Source organism: Bacillus rossius, chromosome 5 (assembly GCF_032445375.1).
Source record: "Bacillus rossius redtenbacheri isolate Brsri chromosome 5, Brsri_v3, whole genome shotgun sequence".
Taxonomy (NCBI): Eukaryota; Metazoa; Arthropoda; class Insecta; order Phasmatodea; family Bacillidae; genus Bacillus; species Bacillus rossius.
The window spans coordinates 66,659,933-66,687,544 of NC_086333.1; the positions used below are offsets into that span (position 1 = coordinate 66,659,933).

The window sequence follows — 27,612 nt, forward strand, 5'->3', positions numbered from 1 at the left end:
GACGTCACTATGCTTGCTGAGGCAGAATGATTCTGCGGAGGTTTGCCATTGCCTTCCGGGAGACGAAGATGAAAGGGACAAACAAACGCCCGGTCCTAACCCCAGGGAAAGGGTCTGGAAAGATCCCCTCCCTGGCCGGGAATCGAACCCGAGTCCCTTGGCTCACCAGCCAGACACGCCAGCCACTGGACCGAGTTGGCGGGCAGATACCTGATTGTAGCCGAGGCCACACGCTTCGCGATGTCCGCTATGTTCGCTGCGCCAGGCGGCCAGACAGGATAGTCAAGTTCGCGATGTCGGAGAGATGCATGCCGTGGGATTCGAGAGATTATTCCGACGATGATGCTATTCTGCTGCCTCTCACGTAAAAAATAAATGGGTTCAGAATTTAATATAAAAAAATAATAATTTTTAGAATTTCATGATGAAGCAGTTTCTTGTGAGTACGAAACAAAATTTATGGATTATTTCAGGATAAATTCAGCTCACTGTGATAGCATTCCCTTGGAATCAAATCCCAGGCATTGTCCTGCCTTCTATATTCTTCAATCGATTTATTCCATAAACATTGATATTTTCGTATTATATTAATTAATTTTTTCCGTCAACTGGATAATTTTAAGTACAATACTGAGATACATTATATTCATAAAAAGCAAACGCAGAAGTACAGCACGATTCCACGCGCAAACAGATGTATTTGTTTATCTGCGCATGCGCGAATTCAGCGACGTTTTAGAAAAATAGTCGAGAACCAAATACCTGGTGACGTCGTCAACATAGCGAACACAGTGAACACAGCTTTGTGTGGCCTAAGATGCAGCAGCTGGCTATATTTTGCTCGCGTAGCGAACATCGAGAACATAGCAAGCATAGAGCCTGCTGTGGACGTAGCTTAATACATCGTTTTGATGTTGAATCTATAAATTATGTTGACTGGCTATCGAAATAGGCCATTGCAATAAAAATAAAAATAATAAATTGATTTCAGACAAAATAAATACCTGGCAATACAATTAGCTCAATCGTGAATTTCTTCTTGCACATCAGTCCTGGGTGTTTGCAGACACAAATGCTTCCTTATTAACATGCGTATTTCTCGAGCATTGCAGAGTTAGTAATGTCAGGCAAAATGCCCCAGTAAAATTAATTTATCGTGTATTAAGGTGGGGTCACACACGCCATGTTCATTTTCATTTTCTTGTCATTAGGTACTACTAGTTGATTCATCGCAGCTGCTAACTAACTGTGTGGTGCAGGGACTCGCGAGTGTCTGGATGGCGTCATTTTCACATTGGAAAGAAATATAAAAATGTAACCAATCAACATTGTGATCAATTTTTTTTAACTTTTATTATAAAATCAATTTTACTCCTCATTGAAAGTTTTTTTGGGGGGAAGGGGGGGGGGCTGTTTTTTATCTCGGTTTTCAGACGTTCTAATTGAATATTTATAAAAAAAAAATTTCACTGAAACTGTAGTTCTGCTCTTAAATATATATATTTTTTACTTGTCCTCAGTGACATTATTGGTATATTTTAGGTACAATTATATATATAGAATGTAATGGACATATTGCTGGGCGAAAAAAATGCTGAGCGCGCGGGAAACACGGTGGGAGGCAGAGAAGAAAATAAGAGAAGAAGAGAAGCAAACGGCAAGAGCCCCCCCCCCCCCCCCCTGCTGGGCCCAGCTCCGTTCGGGCCAGACAACAAAAGTGAAGAGTGCAGGGGTTGGATTAGGGGGGGGGGGGGGGGGGCAAATCAATGCCAAAACTGAGGTTCGCCACTCGCGAGAAGACCAGAGATTACGGAAATATAAATGTGGAGCATAAGGTCCGATTCTCGGCGAGAGGGTGAAGTCAAAAGGGGAGGGGGGACTTCAGTGTACTATACGTACCAATATGGCGGCCGTTTGTTTACATGTGTGTCAGCTGTACCTGTATTGAAGGTTAAATTGAAAAAAAAAAAAGTTCTCATATCATTATCTTTGTAATATGAAGATTCGTTTTGGACTTTTAAAATACATGAACATATTAACCAGTAATATTTTTATTTAATTTTCTTCCGAACAGTTAATAAAAGCAGCCTAGAACAACTGATAAAAATACAAACGTTCGCCATATGTGTATGTGAAAATCAGAAGAAGAAAAAAAACGGTTTCGCTGTGATGGCTAATGCTCCATCTGAAGTATCATTTCCTAATCTCTGAACTAGACCAGTTTACAGAAAGGCTATATAGCTATCGGTGACTCAGATGTCTAGTAGGCCACATCCGAACTGTGCTCATTTAAAGTGCAAAAAATCCAAAATAAAACTGTTGTTTGGATAAAAAAAATATCACGATAAACTCTTACGAAATATTCTGCAAATTTTTGTACCTTACAAATGAAATTTAAATAAATATTACTTACTAATAAATATTACTTACTCTGAGAAGAAACTCATTTGCAACAATTTACCAAAACTCATATTATAAATAATAAACATTAGTGTTCATTTTCAATTTTAGCCCTATTCACAGTGCAGAAGATTTTTTTTTAAGTGAATAGTAATTGAAATAACTCTAATACTTAAGTACGTAATTTAACACACAAAAGTTTTCACAAAATATTTTTTTTTTCTTTTGGTAAATACCTACATCAACTGCAAACTAAGAGATCACTTAAACATTGTTTACTAAAATTAGAAAAATTGTTAATTAAGACCAATTAAAATATAAATGCTTGTTTTTAACAGATAAGCCGGATTTGACCTAACATGGTGCTTATTGGTTTAAGTCCCTAGTTCGATTCCTGGAGAGGTCTAGTATTTAACACTTGCCTGAAATTGCCTTGCTGGGGTTAGAACTGGCCCCCTTCAACACCTCGCGGCGGGATGGAAATACAAAGGCTCAGGCAGTCCGTCGCGACTGCAATGCATGCGAAAAGGACAGTCACAGGGGTGTCGAGCGCGACTGGCCATGGAAATACTCGCGTCCTCCCCGCTATCGCGACGCCAGTATCGGCCTGCGCGCTAGTGCTTCGCGCGCGAGGGGCGTGGCCCAGACGTCTCGGCCGACTTGTAAACAAGCCGGCGTGTACTCGCAGCTGCGTGTATGTGCGCTTTGTGGCCGCCGCCTTCTGACGCATCGAGCGTCGCACGCACAGTGCGTGGGCGGATACAAGACTTTCTTACAAAGGGGATGGCGGTTAAAAATATTCAGAAGAAAATAAATTGAAGTATACACGTGATACAAGTGAAACTTCTTTGGCAATTCAAACCTCGACTCGCAAGTATGTCGTAAGGGGTAAAACGGCATAGAGTGAAATAAAGGGGAAAAAAAAAAGGCGTTAGCTAACTAAATTATAATTAATTAAAATTATCAAAATAACTGCTCGGGATATCAATAATCATTGATCACTCAATAATGATTAGTTAATAAATATCATTCATTGTTGAAATACTAGCATCATAAAGAAAAACTGTGCGTGTTAATATTTATTCAGACATTTCTGCCATTTGGAACATGTCAAATCTCTGAACGCAATATGAAATTCATAACAGGTAGCGCTATCTATGCGGGAAATGCAGGGACTGTCTCAACAGCGCTCTCTACGCTGCTGGTTGAACGAGGAGGAACGCGAGCGCGCTGGTAGCAAATATATATATTCTGAAACAAGCGCATGAGCACTCTGTCTTATTCTTTCGTTCATATATCTCTTTCATTTTTTTTTTTTTTTTTGGCTGTATAAGAAAAAAATCAAAGAAATGTCGCCTTGCATGGCCGTAAAAATAATTTTTTTGAGAACGTGGCCATAAAATAGATTTTGACGGAAGGAAGACACTAACCATGTTAAACAAATATATTATTGACATTAGTAAGGAGGATATATACACTAATAATAATTAAAAATGCATACATGTTTTTAAAATAGGCTCTTTTATGTTTGTTTGTTTTCATCTTTATTGACCGAGGTTGGTACGTATTGAGACCTATCACACCCAAAAAAGACTACCAAAAGGTTTGTCCGATTCTGCACACAATCTTGCCATTAACCGCTTCATCTTAAATTTAAAATTGGAAATAATGGTAACACATCGTTCCTTTCCAACAACGCACTTTTCCTTCAGTGTTTGCGACGAGATATTTGCTTCTCCTTGCATGTCATCATTCTGAGAAGGCAACCTACTGTTTTCTGCTGTTGCAGTACCATTATCTTTTTTGTCTCTTCACGCAAATTTACAAATTAATATTTAAAACGTGAAATTAAATGCTTAAGTATTTAAACACACCTTTGATAGGGAATTTTTTCGTCAAATAGTTCATTTGCAGCATGCGATTTGGGGCGAGAGAATTTTGCGAGTGAATACAATCGCTTCTGACTTGGCTGTTTTTACTTTAATGCGCCAAGTTGTACACCACTATTTAAAGTCAGTTAGTGCAACTTGTAATCTATTTGTGGTTAGCCGGAGATTGAGGGACCTGCTATACAACATCGTGTCGTTTCCATTGCAGACAAGCTTCACTAGACGATGTTTGGGGTGTGTAGCATGTCACTTACGTACATGTTGAAGAGAAGTTACTACCGTGTGGCAAACCTGCTCTAATTGGTTTGAGGTCAGACAACACCCCCTTCATATGATACTCTATAGATTATGTCTGCTAGTTAGGACGTGACCAGTTTGATGTAGCAGTATGGAAATCCTGCTTGGTAGAGTTTTTAGATTAGCCCCCCCATGAAACACTATGTCGAAGGCTTCTTCTGTATATAAAAACGCTGCAATTACATGTTATTTAATGTTCTAAGCGCTTGTTATCTCCTCAGTGATACGTACTGTAAAGCACCCCACTCTTATATTGCAGTGTGAAAGTAAATTGACGCTTTCTCTTATTTTTTTTCTATCACACCCGACTACCGTTAGCGCTGAACTTATCTCTTCGTACGATGTCGCCATTAATCATACGAATATTAAATTGTATTTTTTGGACAAAGCGGTTTTTTATATTGTAAAGCATCATAATACGCATCAGGCGACGCATATTTTGCATGCTTAATTGCATTTAAAAAAGTAACATTCTCACTGGGTACTGTTTTGAAGTGTACATATTCCAAAATGTATCACATCAAAAAAATATTAACCTACTGGTGTATTCAATTCAGATTTGTATTGGTTGTGAATTCATGTTTTAAGCTGCCACCGAATAAATCTCAAGCCAAAAATGCTTCATGTTTCAGTTATATATACATACATACATACATACATACATACATACATACATACATACATACATACATACATACATACATACATACATACATACATACATACATACATATAAATCCTAAAATGCATACCCTCAGAAATCGACACATCAAAAAGTTCATCGGTGACAAATTTTTTTTTGCTATTAAAGTTAGATGGTGGTCGAAAGCGCGAAAATTGTTCAAAATGAACGTAGTTTGTTTTTAAAAGCAATACAATCTCAATTACTACAACAGTTTTCGTGACCACGGCTGCGCTGTATTTGGAGAAGTGGGATTACATCCTGCAAGCAAGTTCGAAGATAACGACTTTTTCAGTTCAGCTGTTTCCTTCGACACGCATTTCTTGATTCAGCCGGCCAGCCAGCCAGTCGGTGCCGCGTGGAAAAAGGCACGGAAAGAGATAACAGTGAAGACAGGCAGCCATTGAAGGCCTTAGTTCAGGCATTGAATGGTTCAGGCCTTAAAACTCCTACAGGACGTGGCGGGCGTTTTGAATTATTCCATGCAGGTGATGAGGGCGGTTTTGCTCAAAACGCTGCCCTTACTTTCTTGTTCAAAAAGAACACAGATGACGCTCGCGATGAAATGACCGCAGATGGGTATGAAAAGTTGTTTACCGAAAAAACTTTTGCCAGACACTCCAGAGGGATCTGTTATTGTTTGAGATAATGCGTCGTACCACAGCAGGATGTTTAAACCGATTCCCATGCAACGTTGGCGTGTGGGGGATGTAACACAGTGGCTCGCGGAGAAAAGGATTTCTTATGATGTCAGTTTCTAAACATAGTAGGACGGGAAAAGGCACAAGTACAAAAAAAAATAACTTGAAGAAATAACCAAAAGCGTAGGACGAACTGCACTTCGCTTGCCCCCATATCACTGTGAGATCACCCCTATTGAAATGGTATGTGCTCAAGTGAAATTGTTTCTTAAGACTGCATAACACAAATTTCAAGGCGCATGCTATGGAGTCCTAATAACACAAAGTTATGACCACGTATCAAAAGAAAAATGGGGGGGGGGGGGGGGGGGGGAAATGTATAAATGGCGAAAAACATGGAAGAAGAGCTGACGAACTTCAAGATGACGAGGAAAGGTTTTTGATAAGTTTGGCCTCGTAAAATTCATCCCAGTTATCTCCAGCGCCCCAAACTCATATATCTTGTCAGCCATAGGCGTACCCAGGGGGGGGGGGGGGTTTGGGGGTTGAACCCCCCCCCCCCCCCCCCGAAAAGTCTTGGCGACCATTCCCGTCTCAACGGCAACTCTGGAGAGGACATTTTCTTGCTTAAGAAGATTAAAATCCTATCTGCGGAACACCATATCTCAGGACAGACTGAATGGATTGGCCTTACTGAATGTCCACTACTACATACACATCGACCCGGAAAATGTAGTTACTGAATTTGCCAAAAAATAATAATAATAATAATAATACTAATAGAAGAATTCTTCTGTAAAAAGTTTGGAGGCTTAAAAAAGTTTATTATAAACAGTTATTTTTTGGTGTTTATGGATTTTTTCTTTAAAAATCAGAAGCCCCCTTCCCCAACCCCCCCCCCCCCCCCCCGAGAAATATCTGGAAGAACCCCCTCCCCCCCCCCCCACCGAAAAAAAAAATCCTGGGTACGCCTATCTGGTCAGCCCTAGCATTAAATATATATATTCAATGGCCCTAGTGCTACTTTTATGGAAGGGGTATCGACTTTGGTCAGATGTGTTGTTAATTTCTTCATCAGGTTCACTATAAAATTTCCCTTTAGTATTTCTTATGAATTTGTACCAATGAATGTGTGAACGGTTTCTTGTTGTGTGAGTAAAAAAAAGTTGGCGATTTGTTACAAATTTATAAGCATGATATTATAAAATATTATAAATTACGATATGAGTTCTTAATACGCTTCTGGTGCAATCAGAATTCCAAAGAAACTCATCTGGAATTTCGTAATGTGTGAGAGATTTGGCAACAGCGCGTGCCATAAGCCATGTACTGCAATCTAAGAGTGAAGCGGTCTATAGGCACTGTGAAAGATAAACAACTGCCTAATGACCTCCCAGGAATTTATTAAGTTCCCTGCTCTTGCATAACGATTTCTACTCGGCTAAAAGAACAGTTAGCAGACATCAAATACAACATAACCCGTTCAGCCACAGCTCAGCACTGGACATGCAATCCACCTTGACTAAGCCAAACACATTATAAATATTGCCAACTACAACCAAATAATAATAATAAGAGAAGTCTTAGAAAACAGAAAACACCCTAATAACATCAACAGAGAAGATAGCTAGCTATAAAGTAATATCTGGAATTCTCTGTTTTACAAAAAAAAACTTCAATTAACTATCATTATAAAATAATTGATAAAAGTCTAGCGTGTGGCACCTACAAAGCAGATTCTTCCTGATTGGCCATACCATCCGCCTATTAGGGCCAACCTCAGGGACCAATACTATTTGGGATAGGCCCCTATATAAATACTGCGCCAGAACATTAATCGTCCTTAAAATTAAAAATTAAAACAAAAACTAATAGTTATAGTTATTTTAAGATTTTATCGCTAGCATAATTTAAGGCAAGAACGCCCGGCCTCTGCAGGACGTACATGCCTTTAAGTATTATGCATAGCTTGCAATTTTTTTTAATCTTTCACCTTCTTTAGTTTAAGGTACTGACTGGCAGCGGAATGTAGCCCCTCACCGCCAGGGGCGCTTGCGTCCCTGGTCACTAAATCCAGCCCTGGATAAGATACAAAGCGGACCACGAGTCCAAGTGCCCAACCCCCAGCATGGTTGGTTTCTACTCTGTCCGACTCTTCATCCACAGACAATCCTCTGTCTCCTGTATTCTCCAATACTTAATGCATACAAATTTGCACCCCGCATGACTGTGCCCAGGGTTTCCCCTGTGTCTATGCAGGTTTTACCTGGGCCCAACCTATCTCTAGTTATAGTCTAGCTCTAGAGATAAGAGTGAGCGGAGTTAGTCATGGCATCAGTCGTTGCCATGGCTGGCCAATCCCCTCCTAGCACATGATGCATGCGACCCTCTCCCTGCATGGCTAATCCCCGACATAACTAGGCGTATAGTATTCGGCCTGAGACGCACCTAGGTCCCTCCCTAACCCGGACCCCTCCCAATACACTTAGTTTTTAGTTAGGTTAGGAATTTAAAAAAAAAAAAAACAATCGTCCTTGATAATGCCTGCAACAAAAACGCACGGAAACGACGGGCACAACATCATTCACGAGGCCGTGTCCCAACCCAGGAACCGAGTAGCAGTTTGTGACCCTTGCCACGACAGCCTACGATTTAGCATTAAAGCAGATCAAGTGTCAGTGAAGTCTTCCAACACAGAAAATTGGGAACAAAAATCACATTATAGTTGCTTTAAAAAACAACAAGCAATGAACACAACTTTCCATTTTGTTTTAACGGGAGACTAGCAGGGGCGTCTCCAGGGCAGGGCATCCCGGACCGACGTTTTTAACATTACTTGTTCGTCTAGTGTTCTTTGAAAAACACGGCATTAATGAGAAAAGGAAAATTTAAATTTTATCAGGTAAAATTAAGTGCTCGTCAATGCAAATTTAAATTCATGATCTCGTATTGGAAAAACTTTCAAATATTTTAATGCCACGTATAATTACGCGATACCACCGGAATGTTACCGTAAGAATTAAAAAAAAAAAAAAAAAAACAACTGACCGGAAGATAATTAATCAGGAAAAAATATCAACATTTATTAGGATGTGTTAGCTAAACCATCGTCAAAATTTAAGTTCCAGGTTCGCTTAAATTTTTTCCAATTTTTTTTTTCCGGGGGAGGGCCTCCATGAACGTAAAAGGCCCATTTAGGGCCCCGCGAAGTCTATAACCGTCACTGGGGACTAGAGCAGTTTCTTACCTGGAACTTTGTCGGTTTGTCTCCATTGTCACCGCAGGAGTATTTTAAGTAATCGTTCGGTTATGAAGGCACTTCAAGCATTTCTAAGGCACTGTTCAGCACGTGGAACTTGTTTGTGAGTGTGAGACAGAGAGACAGAGACAGAGACACAGACACACATACACAGACAGAGACACAGAGAGACAGGCAGAGACACAGAGAGACAGACAGAGACACAGAGAGACAGACAGAGACACAGAGAGACAGACAGAGACACATAGAGACAGACAGAGACACAGAGAGACAGACAGAGACACAGAGAGACAGACAAGAGACACAGAGAGACAGACAGGGACAGAGACAGAGACAGACACAGAGAGAGACAGACAGAGACAGAGACAGAGACAGAGCCAGAGACAGAGAGACACACAGAGAGAGAGAGAGAGAGAGAGAGAGAGAGAGAGGCTCGCGGCTTGGGTGCAAAGACACGTCAACGAAACGAAGAAGAGCAGCATTGCCGTCCTCAGCCATTTATGCGAAAGACAAGAGATAAGCAAGTAACTCCACAACAACTCGTGTATTTAAACGGTGTACCTGTCTACGCGAAAAAAATTTTACAGGCACCAGAATAAAGTACATAACAGCAGTAACGGGTAACACGATAAAATTAAACACATTTTGTTATTAAACGTATTTATTTGTTCTAAAGCTTGCACCTAGCTAAATGTAGGCATTTTCATTTCAGTGGCTGTTCTTTTAAAAACATGTTACCTCGGTGATTTCCTTATTTATGAGGTTACCACGGAATTCCATGGAAAATGCAAATGAATATCTCGATTAAAGTATTAAAGAAAATATAGTTTATGAAGCGATAGACTTAATTTACAAAATGTTAACGACAGTGGCATGCCTTTGCTTATGTCGGAGAAGTCTGAAAAGTCCTCCACATCTCGCGAGAGATGCACCAGAACAGTACACGCACTGTAATAACAATTTTTTTTAAATATTCTTCAGTGAACTTTCAAACTTGAATAGCAAAATAACCCCATACAATAAACATAATAAATACAGGCACATGATTACCTAGTTCGTAGCTACAATTTATAATTTTGTTTTGTTTTCTATGATAGAATATTCAGGAGTCTCTAGAGTTTTAATGTTCGCTGGAACACATGTCAAAATAGTGACATATCTTTAACAGAGGGTACATACTTTTTAAGTAGGTGAGTTTTAGAGTCGTATGAGTCAACCATCGTAGGGTATTCGTCTGCAAGCCGGCTCTTGGATTGGGTTCTTGTCTTTGTGCAGAAATACGAGGAACGTGCATACAAAGTTAGGTTCTGAGTTTGTTCCATTATTCGAAACTGGCCAGTAAGGAGGTGAAAATGAGGTAAATTTGAGTTTGTAGTAAAAAATTTGCACCTCTGAAGCTTATTAAGTGGACTCAATATATTGTGAACCATATAAATTTTACTAGTAGCCGAAATTCTACCTCTAAGAGGATATATAATTACGCAGGAGGTAAGATATTGGATATTAATCGAACATACTCACTAGGGTGATTATTGGTGTTATAACCAGTAGTCTGGTCCACTGGCATAACTCATTTAATTTCACCAACAAAGTCCAAGTACAGCAATGACCTTGCAGCACACTGCGCTATCTCTGAAAGTCGCCATCTTGCAAACGGGTGACTTAGCTGATACTCAGCAGGAGATTTCTTTCACAATCGCGCATACGCACTGTGGTCGAGACTATGTAAACTGGACAAAAAGAGTGGCCGGTTGTTTATGGCTTGTGGCGTGGCATCTGAACTTGTGCCCCTTGGACGTTGATGAATGGTGACGTCGCATCTGATAATAGAACGAGACGCCAGTCAAATAACATGCGCTCTGGACCATCGACGATTCTATAAGAACACTCGAACAGCAAGCTAGTTGTCACTTCCGAACTTCGGCTTTACACAAACGACGGTGTTTTCCAATTCATAAATTAGTTTAAAGTATATATTGAGTGTTTCAGCGGAATTTTATCTAATGCGTATTTTATAACTGTGCCACCAGATTAAAATATGGCGTTGTTTGTGAACTTCAAGCAATGAAATCAAGTTTTCGGAACATTGTTATTACGCGTAACATTATTAAATTTGAAAACTGAATGAAACTAATGTTATCTTTTTCAGGCCAGTCGATTTAAAAGCAGAATTATTCGATCATTTCTAGTGAACGCCGCCTATAAATTTGGTATATCCTTTCAAATTAAACGATAAATAGCTCTCATACATAGGACAAACGTTTTAGGCATATTTCTGTAACATTGCAGAAACATTGAACTGTTTCAATATAATCGAGAATAATTTCTGGAACACTGTATTCCGTATGGTATTCTAACCACCAATGGCTGAGAAGGCACAAAGTGAAAACTTGAAAATTCAATAATTATGAAACATGACAGATAACAATAAATCCCAAGCAGACAAGAAAAAAAGAAGAAAGAAACAAGAATCCTGCATACAAATTTTTCAAAAATTGAACAGATTTCGGACAATGTGCGCTGCGTTTTTGAAGCATCATGTTCTTTCTTTACTCGTGTCTCAGACTAGGAACCAATTGGCGCCTTACGTGGACTAACAACGTGATGACGAGACCAGACGCATCAAACAGGAAAGTGGCCAGCAACAAAGCCGACGGCTGATGGCCAAACTGCCGGCTCAAGAATGGAGATTACGAACTACACAGCGCAGTGGCTTGTTACCAATCCACGGCGCGGAAATCCTCGGATGTTTCAACAGCAGTGATCCCTTCTAAGAAGAACCTAAGCTCGTGAAATGTTAACGTAACTTCAGGAAGACACTTGCCCTCCCCCCCCCCCCTTTTCATATGTACGTTGTTACGGCCGCACATGATATACTTTGCAGGAAATGCAAGAGCGAAAAAATGCAGAAACCTCAACTAACGCAAGAAAATAACAGTCGCTTACAAACCCACGAAATTTGCAAGACATCACCAACACTACCCCTTGAAATTGTAAAACTGTGAGAATATATTTTTTTTCAAGGGGTTTCTTTTGATAAACTCACGATTATCATAAAAGTGTATTTATTAATTTCTCAATAATTTGATTCAAGGGTGTTATGTTTCTTCACCGTGCGAAAGTTTTAACAAATAAAAAAATTATGCGCATTCAATAAAAAGAAAATCTTTAAGTCCACATATTTCGGAATACTTCACTTCAAATAAAGAAGACGTAAACGCGAGGATTTGAAAGTTCAGCCGGTGCTTGCAAGGCGTTTTTATTTACTCTTGCGTAGTTTATAATCGCGGATTATAAAATGAGGTAATTTAAATTTTTCTCTCTTGCGATTCTTGCATTTCTTGCGTAGTGTTTTATTTTTTTTTTTTTTGCCCGGCCTAACAAGTAATGCTTAGCTGATGGAACTTGTGCATGCCACGAAAATACGTGAGCGGTCGCTGAGTAAATATTTTATGGTGTCACGTGGCTCCTCTCGGTCCTCCAAAACGCTTGTGCGCATAACAATGCGGTCGTGCGATGAGCCAACTTGAAATAATAAAAAAATACATACAAAAAAAAGTCAGTTTCCTTATAATGTCGTAACATTTCGGGAGATTAATGAGAATCCTTTGTTTGAAAAACCACGCAAGAAATCATTATCGCAAGTACGCAACTCGCGATCATAACAACCTATGAAATTATCAATTATCCGATTAAAATGTGACTTGTGCGAAATTTTAGTAAGTGAAAAAGTGGCTGGTTAAAAAAAAAAAAAAACTGGAGATTTCTTTGCACATAAAGTCTCAGTTTTTCTAAGTTTTCAGAGCACTTTACTCGTCCTCCCTATGCGTACGCCTCTGGGCGAAGAACACGAGTCGAAACGTAAAGAGTCCAAAGCTGAGCAATGCTTGTGTTGAGTTTTTTTCGTCTTGCTTGATTTATGAACGGGTATTCTCAAGCACGGTTATTTGATTTTTTTTTTTGCGACTCGCTCTTCTTGCGTAGGTCAAAAGGTCTGTCTATTTCGCACACCTTCAACAGTTTCCGCGTCAAAAATGGAAGAAGGTCGGATAAATATCACCATATGTTATCCGCAATAGTTGTGAGTGACGTCTGTTTAAACTTAACAAAAAATATCGGAATGCTGTTTTTCTTCTCGCTCTTCGTTGAGTCGAGGTCAATTATGCAAATTCCGACACGGAATTCCGCTTCGAGAGAAGCAAGAATAGCCTCGCCTTATTTTCCTTCGTTGATTCGTCAGCAGTGAACACTAAATGCCACAGCTGAAAGGCACACAGAGGTTGAGTCGCCAACGCCAGCTTCGCAACCATTACTCCAGTGATGAGGCAATGAGAAAGCAACGTTGAGCTCCTCTGAAGCCTTAACCTCAGAGCGTCATTTCTTCCCATGCTTGTGCTGACAACTAGCAACCAGCGACCAGCGTACAGCACAGTTAAGTGTTGGTTGTGGTACGGTAACTTTCATCGGCTTTGGCGATTAGCCAGTGTTATCGTTTTAGTGAACAATTAACATACATAGCCAGGGCCGGTGCAAGGTAAATTGACGCCCTAGGCGAAAAACCCTAACTCACCACCCCCCCCCCCCCCCCCAATTCCGGGTCGGACACCCCAAAAAAATTTTTCCTTGCCTCAAAATACATCACGTAAGTCTAAGATTTTGTCAACAATGAAATGTAAGCAGGCTTGTGTTTTTTTTTTTTTTTTTTACTTTTTAACTTATTACAAATTATAAACAGGTCACCGTGGACTTTAAATAATTACTAATATCAATATAAACATTCAAAACTGTTACAAGAATATATTTTAATCTAGTTTCAATAATCGTTAAACATATTATATCAACTGTTTTGTGTCGTGCTGCGCCGCCCCCAGCTACTTGGCGCCCTAGGCGGTTGCCTAGTTCGCCTATATGGACGCGCCGGCCCTGTACTTAGCACACATAACAAACATACCCCGGCAGACTTTAAATTTGCAGAGATGGCAGATTTTTTAATGGTGTACGGGCAGGCGAAAAAAAAAATTGCAGCAGTGCGTATCTACCAAGGGTGCTTTCACAACAGACGTGTACTGAATAAGACCTGCATACGGGATAACCAGCAACTGCCTGAAATTGGGAGTTTCATACCAGGAAGGGTTATGTACACCAGACTGCCGAGTATGGCTACCTCTAAAGCCGCAGCCACACAGAAAGCTACGCTATGTTCGCTAAGCCAGGTGGTCACACAGGATAGTCTAGTTCGCGATGTCGGAGAGACGCATTCCGTGGGATTCAAGTGGTCATTCCGACTATGGTAATATTCTGCTGGCTCTCGCAGTACGTAAACGTAGAAAGAAATGGGTTCTTGAAGTAAATCTAAAAATAAAAAAGAATTTCATTATTTGATGAAGTTTTGTTTCCGGAAATATGTTCATTAACCAAAAGTCATTTTTTTACATTACTTGCCAATTATTAAATTGATATTTCGCAATTTGCGAATATTTCGTATATTAATTAATTATGAATGTATATTGTTTATATTTTAATTATTTACAATATATTTATAATCTTCCAAATGAAATTTAATTTAAAATTATATTTAAGCTTAATTTACATTAAAAATAAAATATTTATGTATTTTTATTTAATTGTTTCATGTTTGTACTAATTTTAATTATTTGCCTTATTTAGTTTTTCATACAATTTATTCTTGTTTATTTTTTATTAATCTATGTATTAGTTCAGCGTTGTCGACCACGAGAATGCGAATAGAGACCGATACTCTCACAATCACAGTTAAAGGAAACTGTAGTAAGATTTCGGTCATGGCCAATGGAATGGAACCATCCTAGACATATGCCTGGAGTGGTCTCAGGAAAACGCTGAAAATCCTAATCAGGATGGCCGGCCTGTGTATTCGAAACCGGGCCTGCCTTTTATGCGGTCCAATGTTTCACTCGCTCGGTTAGACGTATTAAAGCTCGGTCATACAGGCAATGTTGGTTATCTCATTCTTGGGACAAGCATGGATCCCGATACCTCAAAACAATGATGACGTCACCAATACGACGGCGCTCACGTCATTACCTCACCTACATTATAATGGGACAAGTGCGGAAATGTGAGGGTTTTGGGCGGGACACATTCACACGCTTGTTTTTCGCCAAATAAGTTCAATGAAACTAACTTTCGCGTATCGTATTATATAGTACAGCCCTACCTAACACGATACTGAACGCCTATTACGTACGGTATCGTATCTATTCTACAATTCCACCTGGTTTAGTAGGTATGTTTTGTGATACTATTGTATATAATTCGTAAATTGTCTCATAGTCATCACTTTTATGTAAGGGCTACTCCTACAAATTTATTTTGATAGCTCTCTGGCATTATAAATTGTGTTTCGAAGTATTAATACCAGATATTTACAAAATGTTATTTGTGAACTGTTAAATTTCACGCTAGTTCAGGGGCGTAAAATATATGATTACCACCAACGAAATGAAATAATTTTAAAGTAAATAGTGGGCAAAGTGGTTGTATCCCACCACCTTTTTTTCCCCTACTGAAGGAAATTCTGCGTACGCCCCTGTACAAGTTAACATAATTATGAAAACTTGGGTGTTATTTTACCACTACTAAATTCTGGTGGCAAAATGTGGAATGAAACATAAAATGCATGGAGCTGCCGTCATTAAATTGCAGCAGAAATCAGTTACATAACAGTGAAGAAAATTAAAAAAAAAAAATGCGTGTAACTCAGTAAAAGTGATAGAAGTGAAACTTCTTTGGAAAGTCAAACTTGAAATTTTATTCACATCGCGCCCAAAGAAGTTTCACTTCAATAAAAAAACATGGCGCGTGAGACAGCCTTAACATTGGCAAACCAACCGCTCCTTAAAACATTTAAAAAAACTGTAGAAGGCCGAATCACGCACAGCTTTGTTAATTAGTGACCACACGCAGTCACAGCTTTGAGCAGAGACCTTGGAAAGCTTTACGAGGCACTAGAAGCAATTATTCAGTCTGACGTCACGGATTACGTTTACGCAACCACGTCAGCTCTCGTAAGCATCTTTCCCACATTTGAACGTCATCGACGTTTCAAACAGTTTACCATCGCGTTTAACAAGTCGAAAAAAACAGACAAATACGAGTAGAGGTACCTGGGTCGCGCAAGTCACTTTTTAACTATAACTGCATTTAATGTGTCGGTAAAGTTGTTTTAATGTGTTCTGCTACATGCGATAGGCCTATGTAGTACAAATTTATAATATTTCACAAAACTGTAAGATAAATTTGGTGAGTAAAATACTGAAACATTTACTGTTCAACATATACATTTAAAAAAAAATTACCGAGTTTATAGAAAAGTTATTTCAACTAAAACAAGCAGGACCATGTAGATACTTAAAATCAAAATACATTTTATCATGAAGATGAATTAGTGTAGGCCTATCTTGATTAGTTTTCGTATTATTAGGCAACACACATTGTACACAGATGAATGTTATCAAAATATGATTATATTCTTGGTTTTCTCTACACAAACCACATATAAATTAGTTTTGAAACATTCAAAAATCAATACATTAATACAGAACACACAAACCCCGAAGTTCTTGTCTATGATTTTCGAACTGTTACACGTTACATATTTTTTCCTGCTAGGAAAATCAGATACTTCAAAACAAATATAATGTAAAGAATTAATAATTCTGTCTGTGCGAAATTATGATTGCTAATGCTATTGACTTGAAAATCGCAAATATTTGAGATAGTGTCCCAATAATTAACGGTTTTTTTTAATTTTATTTAAAAATTAACTGTCTCATATGTTCAATAGTCCATCTCTGAATAGTTACCTCTTTATTTTGGTATTTAATCTATCACATAATTTTTTGTTTTACAGATTTACCACATTTGCTTAGTAAGCTTGTAGAAGATAAAATTTCCGTTACAAGTCTTTTTACACGAAATGATAATTTGAAGAACGCGAGTTATGAGCCCATCTTACTAAAATAAAAATAATAAGCGAGTTGACATTTCTGAGGAAACATCTGTAACTTACGAGCGTGAACATTTATGTAATAGTATACTTACTTTTTTTGTATGTATCTTCTATCACAACGGAAATTTGGTAATTTGAGAAGTTCGGTAATCGCAGTTACACTTTTGTTGTTTGTTATTCTAAATCAAAACGTGTAATATGATTTGAAGTTACTTGTATACGTAAAAAATTACAAAAAAATTTTTTTTTGTAGACAAATAGGAGTTCAAATTTTCATTCGCGAACACGCAGTATCCCCCCAAATCTCCCCCCCCCCCCCCTTTTTTTTACGATCCAGAGACTAAAAATCTTTTTAAGTTTTCTTGGTTCTGAGAAAGTTTTGGCGAACGTGAAAAGTTTCTCACTGGCGAAACTTACAGCGACAAGGAGCTTCACTGCCGTTTGGATTGTGAAGTTTCAAGAAAAGCTGTTAACGGAACACGATAATTTATTCCAGTCTTAAAACTTGGTTCGTCGACCAAAGACGCCGTTTGCTGCATCGGCGACCACTGAAGACTGGAAGAGTCCCGCGGCATCCTCTCAGAATGAACAGAGGGCAGCAGAATCACAGTTGCGATACGAAGTTGAAGAAAGAGACTTGGGGGGGGGGGGGGGTGTAGAAGGGGGGGGGGGGGGTGACACTGACACCACCGGAGGTTGGATGGACTATTAGTTGAGTCGGCAGATCCTTCCCCTCCCTCCCTCCCTTCCCCGCATACGCCCGAGAGAAGAGAAAGACAGTGAGAGACACAGAGCGAGATAAATGGAAAGATGAAAAAAGAAAAATGGAGGAAGAAAGAAACGGAGAAAGAATGAAAGAGAAAGAGAGAAAATTAGAAAGTGAAAGAAAGAGAAAAGAGAAAGAGAGGATCAGAAAGAAAAAAGAGAGAAAGAGAAGGAAAAATATAAAGAGAAAAGATAGAAAAAGTAAGAAAAGGATAAAAATGAGAAAGAAAGAACAAAAAAGAGAGAGAAAGAAGAAAGAATGAGGGGAAAGGGTGCGTGAGAGAGAGGAATGAAGATAATGGAGACGTGCCGAGTTGCAGATCGACTGTCAGTCACGTGACTATCAACTCTTGAGGCACAAGCAACGTCTACACGTGTTGTAACCGTGAAAATTGTATCTCATTGATTGCTAATGTGGCGTTCCCGTGTCCTTGTGGCACGGACCTAAAAGTCTGTATGTGTGTCCTGATGAAAGGAGCAGATGCCAGTTCACAAAAGTCGCAACTGTTTAGTCATAGAAATAATACCGCGCTGTCGATTAAAAATCCAGATCTTTATTTTTTTTGTTTCATCATTGTGTTTGTGCGTTGCCTTATTGTCCAAGAGGTCGTTGTTTGCTTGTATTTACTTTTCTTACTGTATCTGTCTCACGGCTGCCAGCTCACTGTATTCGTCTATGCTGATATTTTTTTTATGTGTAAAATCTAAGTTCTCGGTATACATTTGGTGGGAGTAATTTCCTGAATGCAACGGGAGTCAAGGAACGGAAATGTGTAACAACCACAGTGCTGCCATCTGTCGCAAAGGGAAACTTTATATTAACTGTTAAATGTTTTTTTTTACAAGATGGACAGCATTTTAAAAAAATTCCTTGTCGAAAATTAGGTCCAAAGCCTAAGGTGTAAAATAATTTTAAGTCCTTTTCGTTTTTATCGGAGCCTTTTCACTGTATGGTTTGAAATTTCAGTCTGCTAATCAAATTATTTAATAGTCGACGTAGCTGCAAGACATCGAGTTCTAGCGGCGGGTGCGAAAACTACGTGTGATTCGCGTCCAGAAATGTAGTTGAAAAGAAAATTAGCGTATATTTATCAAGCTAGGCATTATTTCAAAGAATTCTAGATTAAATTTCGGGTCCGAGTTTCGAATTGCAATTGTATTTGCAACATGAGAACACATGGATTTACTCGTTACGAAGTTTAGATGTTACACGTCTCTGGTAAGTATTTAGAGACCACCTCACATTTTTTCTTTCTTACATCTGTGCTGTCTGGGCATCTGACATTTGGCATCAGCTGATATTGGATTATTCTCCGTGCATTTATGTATTTAGCTTTTTTCTGACATCCTAGAGGTCATCCATGACAATCAGTGTAAACAACAATGGCGTATGTTCATGAAATTATTTTTAATTAATCTTCCCTGCTGCAAGAATGATTCAAAGAACACTCTTAAATTATTTTCCCGTGCTGCATTCAGAGAGAAGCTAGCCTTGAGAGGCCTAGAAACTGAAGGTTCCTTTGGTTAAGGCACGCAACGTAACGTAACTAATCGGAAACGGCAAAAGTTACAGGCCTTTGATTTTTTTAATTAAACTCAAATGTGTACCAACTATGTGCCCTAACACACATGTTTTACAGTCCTATTGATAACGTGATGTTTAATGCTGGACCCCAAAAGTGATAACGACGCAGCTTGTATCGTCATTAGTCTGCGATATACACAACAAGGCCACAGGCATGGGCCTACTGTTCCATAATTTTATTTTAATGTACGTTAACTAAAATGAATCACTTTTATTTTCTACCTGTCTAACATACTGAGCCTTCCACACAAACTTCGACTGATTTTCTGGGCGTTTGCTGGTTCCAAGTTCATCCGTAGGAGCGATTTCTAAATTTAAGGGGGAGCCTCTGACTTCTGATCATATTTTATATTTACAGTAATCACAAATAAACTTTTAGACTTTTTAAATATTTTTAACTTTCACGAAATATAAAAAAAATAATAATTGCACCGCATACATTTTGCATAATTAGCTGCCAAAGTTACAGTTTTAACTTTTTTTTTTTGGACTGCACAAATAAGGAGAACCGAACTGAAAACATGATTAAAACTTTTTTGGTTTAAATGCAATGCTACTGGCTACTTTAAAAAAAAAGTTGTTTTTTAACTGGCGTTTCAAAATTATCAAATTTGTGACATTTTCGGCAGCCAAGTGACATAAAATAAGTTTTTTTTTTATATAGAAATGCAAACCATATCATGAAGCGGCCAGTGGAATTGCAGTTAGACCTTAAATGTTTCAGTTCTGTATCCACTGAATTTTCCTTATTTGTACAGCACAAAAAAGTTCCAATTGGAACTTTGGCAGCTAATCATGCAAAAAATTATGCTAAGTATATATTTTTCATTTCGTTAAAGTTTAAAAAATTTAAAAATCTACAAGCTTATCTGTGATTACTGTAAATATAATATCATGATCTGAAGTGGGAGGCACGCTCTTTAAGTGAGTTTTTAAAAGTGTTCTGATAAGTTTGACTGGACTTCAGCAAGGAAGTAGGCAATTAAAATTGATTCAAATCATCGCTAACCCGAATACATAGCCGTCTTAAAACTAGCAGCGTTCAGAATCTCCCCCTCGTCACAATAAAATAAAATTTTTAAAAAAGATCCAGCTTGTTGATTCTAAAATCAAAATCGGAAATAATTATACCAATCAAGTTATTAAGGAGCAAACTAATGAGCTCATGGTCCAAGATAAGCTCTACCGGAAAAAAAAAAAGATTGAGGTTCGTCTGTGTAAAGAGTTCAGCAGGCACATTAAGCATATCGTATTCACGTTTCATGAATTAAAATGATGGCACTCGCTTACGGGTTCGCAACAGCACGCGCACAGAAGTTGAATGGGCACGAATATGCTATATTTTAACATAGCACACGCACAGGAAAATAGCACGGCCCACAGACTTCTGTTCGCGGCACGGAGTTGGGAATGGTCAGGAGACCGCGAGCTGTGGCGTAGGCGAGACAATTTTTTTTTACGTTGCAATCCGTCATATGTTTCATCCAAAACATTGCGGGAATGGAGCTTGACCACCATGTCGGATGGGTTGGTAAGTATGAATTAGAATCTCGGTCGTTAGGCACAGTCACTTCCATGAAACACAGTCTTTTAAAACCGGTTCTACAAAGCAAACACTACACACGTCAACAAATTTTATGGGCGTCCAACCAACATGGCGCAGACCATTTCCTGATTAAAAAAAAAAAGTATGCATGTACTTACGTACGTACGTTAGAAGTTTTACTTATTTGGCGTGATAAAAAAAAACTAACTTTAATTTTGCATGCAAATAATTAATAGAAAGAATAAAAAGGATTTAAGTTATCTCAAAAATTATGTTGATAATGTATAAATTTCCTCCAATTAAAAAAATATAAATACTCAGTATTCAAAATTAACATAAACACGTGGATAAATTAAATTATTTAATTTTAAAAATATCGATAAATTTTAATTGACAATGAAAATAAATAAATATAATAAATGTGTATTTTAATTAATTTTAATTATTTATTAAAAATAATATAGTAATTTATAATGTATATAATTTAAAAACACATATAAAATTTTTATTTCAAGTAGCCCTTTTTTTTTCTTTTCATTCTATCAATATTTGTTAAATGCTGCGCGCGCATCGTAAAAAATTCTTATCATTTTTTCATAATGCGCCTAAAGAAATATAACCTAATCTCAAATACATAAATACACTTGAAAATCCAATTGAAAAAGTTTATAAACACAATTTATATTACTAATGTCACAAAAAATTAATGTTTTTTTTTTAATTATACGGACCAGTATTCAAAATCAATCACTGGATTTAAAAGCACATATATAATTATTTGTATGTAGCCTTTTTTTATTGGACCTTTTTTCATCCTGTAAAAATTTCGTTGCATGGTGCGCACGCGCGTTATCATTTTTTCATGACGCGACTAAAAAAAAACTTCACCTGGTCACGTGTGAACGTGCAGACGTGGCCGACCTCTGGCACGCAGCAAATCAACATTCACTATGTCAGATGCGTAGAGTAGCTAACGATTGTTTTGGTATGTGCATTTAAAATATAAGTGAAACTAATTATAATAGGGTTTTAATTGGCGAGGCAATGATTTCCAAACAGTTTGAGTGTTTTCTAACCATTGCGTTATTTGCGAATGTAGCTTTGACCTCTGTGCTGTGCGTTTTTTTAAAATACCCTATGACCGTAACATATATAAATATTTTTTTTTCACGAACCATCAGCAAACTTCGGAGAACTTCGGAACTGTTCGGGAGTGGCTATCATCATTGTGAACTATAGGCTTCCCTTATTTCCATGCCTAAATATTATTCTAGAAACTCAAACGTAAAAAAGAGGGGGAGACAAAGAAATAAGTTTCATCAATTGACTTGCAATTAATTAGAATCGCTATTGTCGTTCTTCAATACGAATTTTTTTTTCTCTCCTCTTGGTCAGTGTGGAGAATGAAAATGAACATTACCTATAGTTATTCCGAATAGGAAGGTTCGAAAAAAAATCAATATAAGTTTAGCATTGAGAGGTGTGCAGGGGAGTTGTATAGCTACTTGATAGCTAAATCACTAGCTCAGTAGTCAAAACTAAATATTTAAGCATATTTATACGTATGTATTCGTAAATTTGAGATAGAGAATAAGAGAAAGTGACAGGGGGAGAAAGAGGGGAGAGTAAGGGAGAAAGGGAGAAATATAGAGAAACGGAGAAACAAAGAAAGAGAAAAACAGATAGAAGGAGAAATAGAGATAGGGAGAAACATAGAGAGACAGAGAGTGAAAGAGAGACAAAAGAGAGGCAAGAGAGAAACAGAGACAAAGAGAGAGGCATAGAGACAAAGACACACACAGACAGAGAAAGACAAAATGATGAGAGACAATGATACAGACAAAGAGAGACAAAGAAAGACAAAGAAAGACAAAGAAAGAGCGAGGAGTAGAGACAGAGAAGTAGAGAGATAGATACAGAAAAATAGACAGAGAAATAGCGAGATAGACACACATGGAGGAAAATAGAGTGACACAGAGGAAAAGAGAGGACAGAGATATAAAGAGAGAAGAAAGACAGATAAAGAAAGAGCGAGTAATAGGGAGAAAGAGACAAAGAAATATACAAATAAAGAGAGTAAGAGATTGAGAGAGCAAAAGTTTTAAAGAGAAAGAAACAGCTAGAAAAAAAGCGACAGAAATAGAGCGTAAGAGAGAGTGAGAGAAAGAGTGAGAGAAAGAGAGAGAAAGAGAGAGTGAGAGAGAGTGAGAGAGTAAGTGAGAGAGACCATAAAACTTGTTTCACAAAATTGTCTGTCCCATGCAACGTGTCTCAAATTAATTCCTCAAAAGACGTAATAATGGTTTTAGTAAGCCTCCTGCCACTATTGTTCTGCGAACAGTGTTTGTAAACAACTTCATGGTTGTCCGTGTTCATAAACAAACGCAGTGTGTTGCTAATAGGATCGCGGCAGGTCTTCATGGCCATTGTCTGAAGTCTCTTGGCTTGTGAGATTAGCCGAGTCGAAGGCGAAGGTTTCACCGACGTTACGTCGACTAATTAAGGAACTGGAAATTTCGAGCCAAGTTAAGTGAGACGGTCCGTACATTGTACCGACGCGTTCGTCGGCAGCGGATTGCAAATTCTGCGGTTTCACAATAGAGCGAATGGTAATCACCGTCAAACGTGGCTGGAAACATACATAAGTATAGTGCAGCCCTCTATTATCTCGCGTGAACATTGGCTACTTGGTCAAAAATACAACGGGATAACCATTACCAACAGTAAAAACACAAACGCATATCTCCCTAGTTCCCTTACCTTAAAACATAACTTTGGCACTAAGCAATTTTGTTCACTTTGTAATCAAAATAAGGGGAAAATTACTGTCTATAATTGATGAAATTTTGCACACTTGGCTTTAAAATTAAGATGAAGATAACTGTCTATGTCCAATTTTTAAAAATTCCCCATCACCGTCTACATTAATATTTCGAAAAACCACCCCTAGTTCCCCTTAATATTCATAAAGCAGTATTATGGAACTTCCAGAAATTTTATAAACTCAACGTTCGTTCAAGTTAAGATGAAATTAACTGGTTACATTTAAGAAAAAATTTTCCCCCTTTATTATCTACATAAGATTCCGAAAAACCACCCCGTCCCACCAGTTAAAGTACAGTATTGGTACAACTTGACAACATCTTCACACTTGACGTCTGTCTACACCTAATTTTCATTAAAAAAAAAAAAAAAAAGGCTCATTGAATACATGACATTTTAAAAATCTACCCCATCACTCTTAAGGAGATTTTTTTATTCCATCATGTAATTTTTCAAATTTTATGTTAAAATTAAAATATAATTTTTGTTAAACCAACCCTTTTTCAGGGCTACATGAAGTTTAGAAATAACTATCCCTATTCCAATTTATGACCCTTAAAGCAGATTTGTGGCTCTCCTTGGTAAAATTTTGAACAGTTCACGTAGAAAAAAAAAAGGTAATTTATCGTCAGCAACCAAATGAAGGAAAAATAAGTTTACTGCAGACATGATATTACGAAAAACAAACTCCAGTTCACTTTTTGATTGGTTGATACACATGCGATTGGACTTCCGGCCGGTGGCAAGGAGTCTCCTCCCCCCCCCCCCCCAAATACTCGCCCAAGCCTCTTTCTCAAGTCCTTTCCTCTTCTCACATCCAGTATCTTCTCCTCAAGCCCATTCCACTCCCGCCCCATCCTCACCAGGAATACTTGCCTTCCTCTTTCCGTTCTTCTCCACTCTCTGAATCTTCCACCCATGATCCATCCTCCCTCTATACACCACTTTGTTCAACCTGTATCCCAGCGTCCCCCAACCCCCCCCCCCCCCCCCCGCTCCTTGTCATCCCTAAAAAACTTCACTGCTCTCTACTTTCCTCCCTCCATGTAGTGTGTCCCACCCCAGATCCTTCATCATCGCAGATGGTCCTTTGCGTCTCGCCCTTCGCCCCTTCCCTCCTCTTCCTTATACCCATCGCCCATCTAACTGCTCTACGTTGCACCCTTTCCAGTTCCTTAATTTATATCCCTAGGTATGGGTCCAAAATTGCCTTTACATATCCCTTAAAGTATTAATTTGGCTCTTATAGATTAAATTCTGCACAATTGACGTTAAAAATAATAACACTACTGTCTACATATTATTTAACTAAAAGTTAATCGAATACTAAAGATTTTGGTATACTACTTTCCTACAGCCATTTCCCCCCCCCCCCCCCCCCCCCCATTTCTTTTTCTATCCCTTGAATAGGAATTAGGGAAACTCTTAATGATATCGTGCACACTTGACGTTAAAATTAAGACAATTATTGTCTTCGTACGTAAAAAAAAATCTGCATCCTGTATTTAGCCCGAGCAACGCCGGGTATTCATCTAGTAATTAGATAACATGTTGATTCTTAAAAGACGTGTCCCGTCTTTTGCGCAATGTAAAAATTATCTTTTCTTGAAGGTCAGTTGCCAACGCAGCCAACTAGGGTTTATTAACGGCAGGAAACGCTAGAACGAAAGGACGCGACACGCAAATAATGCAAAGAAACAGCGGAGTTACTGAAGCTACATCAAATTACCAACCCTACAACTTGAAACTGTTAAATTGTAGAAAATATTATCTGCATCGAGCTCTATTTCATTAATATTTGATTCAATAGAGTATTTTGCTTTCACTGTGTGACAATTTAGAAAGTGATAACGTGAAGCGTACAATTTAAAAACAAAACAAAAAAATCTTTAAATTTTATACTTATTATGTCTGCATCCTTAATAGTTTTCGAAACATTTCACGTCACACGAAAGAAGGCGAAAACGCAAGTAGTAGGAAGTTGGCCGTTGCTTGCCTTGCGTTTTCGCGTCCTGCGTAATTTATAAGCTGGTGTTTAAACACCGCGTTATTTAACTGCTGGTCTCTTTTGCATATTTACACAGTTTATAAACCCGGCCTGAGTGTGTCAAGATTATATATATGAGCAAGTCTTTCAGCACTCGCCAATGATGTGTGAACATCAAATTCATGTGTTCTGAAGTTGCAAATACTCTTATAATACGAAACTAGGACACAAAATTTAACGTAGAATTATTCAAAATAATGCCAACCGTGATAAATATAGGCAAATGGTGTTTTTCAACTACATTTCTTGACACGAATCACACGTAGTTTCCGCTTTTGCCTCTAGAATTCACAGCCGGAGCAGCTACATACGTCAACAATAGAATCATTCGATTTGCAGAGCGAAAGTTTAAACTATATAATGAAACAACTCCGATAAATGCGAAAAAGGTTTGGAACAAATACTAAACTCCAGCTTGAAACAAAATTTTTTACAGGGAATTGTGTTTAAATTCGTTAAAAAGTTAATAATATAAAGTTTTCCTTTGTCTGCGTGGGCTTTTGTTAGCGCCATCCGCTACAACAGATGGCAGCACCGTGTGCTTACACATATCCGTTCCATTCACGAAATGACTCCCACCGAGTGTCGAATACCCAGAGCTGAGATGTTGCACGTACAAAAAATTGTAGGCACCAGTAAAAGAACGTTTTTTAAACGCTCCCGCGGATGTCGTCGGACACACACGCGTTTTTTCCTGGTATAGTCCCCCCACCCCCCTCGGACCAACCATGGGCGTCGCAAGGATATATTTTTTGGGGGGGGGACTGCAATTTATTTAGTTGTTGAGGAATATCCATCCCCTGGGAAAAAAGCGGGGGGTCCTGGGGTCCTCCCCGGGAAAATTTGGGGTTTGAAGGTGCAAAAAGGTGGTTTTTTAGGCATTTTTCTTTCCTAAATATTCTAATTATAGTTGGTTGCAATATATAATTCATTTTTTATAAAAAATATTTTCAGAGAACAAATTTGTAAGAACACAGTGCTCACATTACCACGATTGGGACTAAATGCACCATGCGCAACATATGGGTTGTATCACAGAAATCATATTAATAATACAACTACGAAACTAAATATATTATTGGAGGGGGCGAAATTGAAGACTTCTATTATTGGGGGGGACGTGTCCCCCGAGTCCCCCCCGGTTGCGACGCCCATGGGACCAACCACTCGCCGCCGACTCACCCGTCGTCGTTGGCCACGCCAGCTGCCGCCGCGACGCCGTCGCCTCCCCCCTCCGTCGCTGGTCGTGTTCGCCGCTACGCCCTCCCCGACACCCGACGACGCTTCCCTCCGCGCGGCCACGCGTGGACTGCGTGCGCGCGTCTCCGTCGCCGACGCAGTGCGGCGGGGGAGGGGGGAGCCCGAGCGGTCCCGAACACACCCGAAGCCCTCCGGTCGAGCAACTCCACAGAATTTCATGATACATTTCAAGGGCGCAACACCAGGGGGGGGGGCAAGGGTATTTTGCCCCCCCCCCCCCGGCCTTCTGAAACCTTGAAGTGGGGGCAAACGGGGGCAAAGAAAGTGCTGTGTAATCAATTTATAGATAATAAAACTGCTTAAATAACACCATTTTCCACCTTGAAATACAAATTTTCCCGGGGGAGGACCCCCGGACCCCCCGCTTCAATAGGGGAGGGATCGATGATTCTTTATAAAAAGGTATATTGCCCCCCCCCCCCCCCCCT

At 38.8% G+C, this 27,612-nt stretch overlaps 1 protein-coding gene across 3 annotated transcripts in view; it reads right to left on the minus strand.

Annotated features, from left to right (window-relative positions):
• LOC134531929 (organic cation transporter protein-like) overlaps positions 1-27,248 on the minus strand; it is a 59,395-nt gene extending 32,147 nt beyond the window's left edge. The window contains exon 1 of one of the 3 annotated variants that reach the window (XM_063367978.1): positions 27,107-27,248. The gene's annotated coding sequence lies outside the window, so the exon portion shown is untranslated. Of the gene's footprint in view, positions 1-17,250; positions 17,405-17,575; positions 17,705-27,106 lie in introns of those variants that run through there. The other 2 variants (XM_063367980.1, XM_063367979.1) reach the window with 2 other exon arrangements.
• Between the last annotated feature and the right edge of the window lie 364 nt (positions 27,249-27,612).